This window comes from Tauraco erythrolophus, chromosome 10 (assembly GCF_009769465.1).
Source record: "Tauraco erythrolophus isolate bTauEry1 chromosome 10, bTauEry1.pri, whole genome shotgun sequence".
Taxonomy (NCBI): Eukaryota; Metazoa; Chordata; class Aves; order Musophagiformes; family Musophagidae; genus Tauraco; species Tauraco erythrolophus.
Genome location: NC_141474.1, coordinates 33,234,272 through 33,241,287, shown reverse-complemented (window position 1 = coordinate 33,241,287; position 7,016 = coordinate 33,234,272).

Below are 7,016 nucleotides of genomic sequence, written 5' to 3'. Positions count from 1 at the left end.
CTAACTGGGCCATGTCCATTTCAGCATTCTAATAAACTCTAATAATTTCTTTTCTCTGTCATCCAAGGAATGTCATTTAAATATACGGGTTTTTTTCTCTGTTGTCCAAGCGGTCTGACTCTCAAAAAGTTCACATTTCTTACAAAGGGAGAAACACCTCTAACTCTTGCTGAGCCAAATTAAACACCAGCATTGTTTTTTTAAAAAATCACATTCTTTCATTTTGTGCCACGGATTGTAAGAACTGAGCGTCTGATTACTGCCCTCATAAAATTTCTTCTTTGAGGCTGACTATAATTACAGAGTATTTTAACACTTTTATCTTTGGGTTGCACTGGGACAGGACAGATTTGTAGGCTCTGCCTCCTGTTTCATCCACTTTTCCACAGTCAGAAGGGGGAAAAAAAAAAAACAGAAAACTTTCTCTCTCCTTCTCCTCTTTCTGTGTAGCATCAGCACAACCAAACCCATCTGGTGATGATACCCTCAGCTCAGGGGGTAACGACATTAGTGCCCTGAGCAGGAAAATGCTTACAGACACGCTCACCTTGAGTCATGGAATGGTTTGGGTTGGAAGGGACCTCAAAGATCATCTAGTTCCAACCCCCCTGCCATGGGCACGGACACCCTCCACTACACCAGGGTGCCCAAAGCCCCATCCAACCTGGCCTTGAACACTTCCAGGGATGGGGCAGCCACAGCTTCTCTGGGCAACCTGTTCCAGTGCCTCACCACCCTCAGAGGGAAGAATTTCTTCCTTATGTCCAACCTAAATCTCCTGTCTTTCAGTTTAAAGCCATTGCCCTGTGTCCTGTCACTACATACCCTTCTAAAAAGTCCCTCTCCAGCTTTCTTGTAGCCCCTTTAGGTACTGGAAGGCTGCTAGAAGGTCTCCCCGGAGCCTTCTCTTCTCCAGGCTGAACCACTCCAATTCTCTCAGCCTGTCTCCATAGGAGACCTGCTCCAGCCCTCAGAAACAAGCCTCAAACTCAGGCAAGCCTCTCTCTTGGTAAAGATCCTTGTGGGCAGGTGACCCCAAAGGAGATGGCAAAGCCCCACGTGCTGCTCCCTGTTGTCAGCACTTCCTCGTGCTGGGGATGCTCCAGCCAGGGCAGGTCTTCAGCTTCTGCTGCCGTGATGCCGAATGGCTGGATGAGGAACCTTCCTCTGAACGAGCCATCCTGCAGCTCTCAGCACCGTTCAGAGATAAAAGCTGTTTCTCATTTCAGCAGCAGCTGTCTCCAGCCTTTCAACCTGCATTTATCAGATCTATTCTGCATAACTGGATCCTGCCCCATCGCTCGCGGCTCCTACCATCAGCCCCAGCCTCGCTGCTGCCAGGGACAACCACCGAAGCCATCCTTCGTGCAAGTGGTGGAGCTGGTCGTTTCTGAAGGTCTCCCGGCCCCGCCGTGGGAGGTTAATGGCATTGTGAAGGGACACACAGGACGGGTAATTCCGCGCCAGAAACAACACAAGCACTCTGCTTGCGAACTTCCTAAACTCCTCCGCTTCCCTCCAGCTCCCCCCGTCTCCCAGGAGCGGTGGATAAACACGGAGTCAAATGATTCAAAGCCTCGCACACTCACTCCCCGTGACACAGGACTTTCTTTGCCCATTTATTCCCTCTACAACTTACCTTCCCTTTTTTTTACCTTCTTTTCCGCCGTGGATGCGAGGAGGTTCACCAGGACCTGAGAGAGCGGAGGAAGGACCCCGAGTGCTCCGCGACGCGGGGAGCTGTACACCACGGTGGGAGCCACAGCGCATCTAAACGTCCCCCTGTGGCACCCTGACCTCGAGGGAGCAGAGCGTGAAAGGTGTTTAATAGTCCTCCCAGAACGGGGTTTGGAAAGGAGGCGAGGGAGCCACATGGATTTGAAGTTGGTGCAAAGTCTTTCGAAGCGATGCCGGGATATTAAATATCGCCAGTAAATACAGCCAGACTCTCATGTTCAGCTCGTCCCGACTGATTCTGGGGATGGGGGGGGGTGTGACACCAGATGTGTGAGCGGCTTCTCTGTACTGGATGATAGAATCACAGGATGGTTTGGGTTGGAAGGGACCTCAAAGATCATCCAGTTCCAACCCCCTGCCATGGGCAGGGACACCCTCCACTACACCAGGTTGCCCAAAGCCCCATCCAACCTGGCCTTGAACACTTCCAGGGATGGGGCAGCCACAGCTTCTCTGGGCAACCTGTTCCAGTGCCTCACCACCCTCAGAGGGAAGGATTTCTTCCAGGAGCTCGGAGGGACTGATGGGAGTGCAACATCCAACCCCGGGCCATTAGGGAATGCCCTGCACTCAGGGACTACCACCCTGCTTTTATAAAATGAAAATAAACAAGTGGATAGAAAGGTTGAAATTACAGCAAATTACATGTGCCATGGGCAGGATTTCTTCGCCAGCCTTCGCCTCGCTGTACTTTGGCTGGTGCTTTGTCCAGGAGCTGGTGGGATGCCGGGAGACGTTACCGGTGCCCAGCCCCTGTGCGCAGAGGGCTGCTGTGCGTGGAAATAAGCCGGGGTTCATTCACCAAGATGATCCAAATTATAATCCGGGCCATTGGAAACGGGAGGACGGATATTTAATGACGACTTCAGACGCCGTACGAATGCAGCCTCACGGCTGCGGCGCTGGCTGCCCTCACGTGCTGTCACACCAGCCTGGAGCGCGCCGGCGAATTTCCGATCTGGACCGCTGCTCCTTGCTAGGATTCCTCATCTTAATTGAAACTCAGATTGTTCCCTGTAATCAGGCTCTGTGTGAGTGTTTAGCCACAGAGGAAAATCTCAGTTTAGAGGCCTGAAGAGCAGGTGGGATGCTGAGAGCCGCGGATTCTGCGCTGGCGGATAAAACCATTTCCCATACTGGGGAATAGGGCTGTTACCGCTGTTAATTCTGCCTTGTAATCGCAACCTGCGAAAACAAAGGCAGTAAAACCAAATCCGTCACCGTTTTGAAGCTTTTAGCCCTTCCAGTCTCCACATCCACCACCCCACACCCCTCATCTCCACCCTGGCGCCACCTCCTGATCCCGTCTCGTTCTTGCCACGCTTCCCTGACCCTGCTCCTTCCCCAGCATGCCTTCGCCCCAGCCCACTGGTCCCAGCTCACGGTTTCTGGGATCCTCCCAGAGCTGGGGAGCGCGAGGGAATACTAAGGGAAGAGATGAGAAGAAGCTCTTCTGATGGTGGAGAAAGCACACGGAGACACTGGGACGTGCTGATGGTCCCACATGTGTGTGAAAACATTCAGGAAAAAAACAGATAATGGGTTTATTTGATGTGGCAATTGGCTTATTTCATTTGCAGCCACTTTCCGCACCGGAGCCTGGGTGTAGCTGTCGGTGCTGTGATGGAAACACACTGAATAACACACGCTTCTCACGGCAAAGCTCAAGGAACTGATTTTTTTCAATGGCAACTGGAAATTTTGCCCAAAAACTCTGCATGTGGAAGATCTGGGGATCAGGCTTCGGAATTATCACACGGAAATACCCCACAGAAGCCGGCCTTGTGCAGTGTTCTCCTGAATTGTTCTAACCAGTCTCAAAGTGCCTGTTGCTTTACCAGGCTGAGTTTCAGCTTTGTGCCCATACTCATGGTCGGGAGACGCCGCCTAGGGAACCGCTTGGCAGTCTGCGCGCTCACTACGGCCCTGAAGATGCAGGAATTTTGCATTGTGGATGAACACCCGATTCTAGATTAAATCACCCCGAAGTGAAGTGTAGCAAGACCCTGGGTCGACGGGAGCCTGCCCAGAGACTCCTTCCCAATGCTGCCATCTAGAGAGAAACAGCCCATCTTCCACAGGGAAAACGTTGTCAGATCCTACAGAAAAAGAGGATTTCAGAGCTTTTCTGCCTCCAGCACAAGGGTTCAGCCTCTGGTGCGTGTGCTCGCCGACGGCAGCTAGAAAAACCATCACCCCGTGTGCCAGGAGTCACCCCGGCCGCTGTGTCCTGCTAACGACTCCCGGCAACGGCAGCTCTGCAAAACCCACCGGAGTGGGACAAGAGACCACGGAGCGGCGTTTCGGGGCTCGGGCTGGGTTCCGCTCCGGGGACGGCTGCGCTCGCTTTGTCGGTGAGCTCTTCGTGCCGTGGAAACTGCACGCAGAAATCAGATCTCGCATTACGTAAACGTGGGGTACAGATTAAAACGCGCACGACTGGTGAGACATCTGGATCTAATCGGGCTCCTCCGGGGCGGGAGGCTGGAGCTGTAGTCTGAAGAGAAGCAAAGAAAGAGCAGGAGTAATTTTTCACGCAAACACCCACCTGCGCAGAGGGGCTGAGGCTCCGCCAACGCCTCCGTCGCCACGTCTTTGGCAGACGTGGCCCACGAAGCGCCGTACGGGCCGACCGTGTTGCTCTGCTCTTGCACCCAGTCGCTGACATGGAAGGAATCCGCTGTGACGCAGCCCGGGGGTAAAAGTGAATTTCCTGAGAAAATTACGACTAAGTGAACCTCGGCGCGTAGAACGGAAGTCGCCCGTATTCGGAGCCGCACCGGTTATGCTTAACCACCGGGCACTTTTCCTTCGCTTGCTGTATATTCAGAGACTTGCTGGCACTCGGGCAGCTGCCCAGAGCTACGACCCAGTGGACAAATCCACCCGGGCTTCCCCAAGAACCATCTTTTTGCCTGTAGCTGTGTCTGTCGTCTTTGCAAGGCTCCAAATCCCGTGAGCTGAACGGGCAGAGGCCGCACAGGCACAGACCGTCACGGGGGAAAGGTATCGCCAGCAGGGAACAGTTCAGGTTCCGCTTGGAGAAAAGGAACAGTCGGAGGGACCGTGGCTGGGATAAAGCCCGGAGAGCGCAGGAAGGCTTCCATCTCATTCCGAAGACACTGAAACGCGAAAGCCCCAGGAGAAGAGAGCTGCGTGCTGCCGTGGAGCTGTTGGCACCACCACGGGTGAGAGAGCAGCTTTTAATAGACAGAGTTTGACTGAGAAGTGCCCACGGTACCAGCAGAAGGAACCCAGGACTGACCTGCTTCCAACAGATGCCAACTGTAAACTGCGGGGTCACTTGTTCACGCAACACTTAAAAGGGCAAATTAGAGCAGCCAAATTGTGGTTCCCCCACTAATCCCAGCTTTCTGTGCCGCCGGCGGCGAGGAGCCTCCGAGCCCTGACCCTGCCAAGCAAAGCGCTCGGCATCGCAGGCACAGGGAACCCGGCTCGCCCAGCCTCAGGCACGAGCTTTCCGGGCAGTGATGCTGCACACACCGAGCAGCTGTTTGGGTGCCAACACAATCTACGAAACGTGTTATTTGCAATTCTAGTTTGGTTTTATCACCAAAAGGGACCGAAGTTCTATGTGCCAATGTAAATTCTGCTTTTGGCTCTCGGCGTATTTTATCATCACCGATTTACATTGTTTTCAAGGTTGTTATTAGCTGACTGCGAGATCAGATGTTTCCATGCCACACGTGTCCCCCACAGAAGAAGCTATCGAGTAGATTTAGACCTGGTCTTTGAAGTGCTCAGAAGAAAGGAGACTCCTCAGATTAATTTGGAATCTTCCTTGCTGCCTGCCTCTGCCCTTTCCTGGCTCTGTGGCTCACGCTTCCAGACCGATTCACTTGGCAAAAGTCAGAGCAGCATCCGTGCTAACGTATGGAAATGGAGTCCTTCGTTCCAGCCCCAAATACTCCACACGTTTTCTCCGCTATAACAATTACAAACGTCCTCTGCAGGTTAAAAAGGGGAGCGGGAGCCGGTGCTGTGCTGCAGAGCAGCAGCCAAGAGGTGTTTTGATCATGGCCTGGCACTAAGGGCTCTCAAGGAGCAAGGGCTTCTCTTAGAGGACTGAAATCCGTATTTGCCAGCAAAAACGTTGGGAAAAAATCAGCAAGGCGGTTTTGCAGCAGAGATTCGCTGGAATCGAAAAAGGGGCAGGTGAGTCGCGCGCTCACCCGCGTGAGCTGGGCCGGGAGAGGGGCCGGAGCAGAGATCCGAAACAGCAGCGGGTTTGGTCCCGCGTCCCCGATGCTTCTCCGGCACAAGCACCGTCGCGGCAGGATCTGGGCTGAAGCGTCCCGTGAGACAGAGCACGAGGGGGACGCGCGGTTGCTGTCACCCACGGAAAAGCTGGAAGTGAGGAATTACGAGTGAGAGGCTCCGGGTTTCGTTGCCAACCTCCAATCCAGCCAGGCACCTTCTTTGGCGTACCTGGATTATGCGATTCACTCTGACACACCTTTCGCCTACGTGAGGACGTAATTATGGCCTGGACCGTATTGAACTGCCCTTTTTGGGTCTGACGTGTAACTAGGGTTGGTTTCTTCCCCCCCTTTCTCCTTTCAATGTGGACACCACAGTGTTTGCTGGGATTTTGGATTTCTTTAGTTGCGTTTTCTCAAGAGACACCGCCTGTGCTGGGTATGGCTTTTGTGCTCCCCGCCAGCGGCGCCCGCTTGCTGCTCTCCGCACCTGAACTGCCTCCCGGGAGGTTTTCCTTCCGCTCGGCAGATCGTGGACAGGAGGAATCAGCGGATTCGCAGCAGCTGTAGGGGGAAGAGGCACAGGAGCCCGGGAAGCTCCAGTCTATCTCCATGCACATGGGGGGTTTGGTTTTGATTTTTCCTTTTTGCATGAAGTGGGAGAAACCCATTTGCCACTGCTGCTCAGGGATCCAGCCTGAATTCCGGCTGCATAGACCATGGCTCTGTGGAGCCCAGCCAGGACAGAGGGCAAGACCGGGCATCAACGCTGCAGGTGACAATGGCATGTAAACCAAAACGGGGAAAGTCACCTAAACCCATTCCCACTAATGCAACTACTTAATTATTAGCACAGTTTAAGCCGTAACAGCCTTGAGATGGAGGGAGTAAACCAACAGGGTCTTGTGGATCCACCTGGGGTTATTTTCCAGAGTCCCCCTCCCTGCTGGAGGGTGTCACCTCCACGGACGAGGGGCACTAAGTCAGCGGCGTGAGCACGGCTAGACCCCACCAGGGCCCAGTCAGCAGGAGGGGCCAGGAGCAGGAACACAGCTCAGC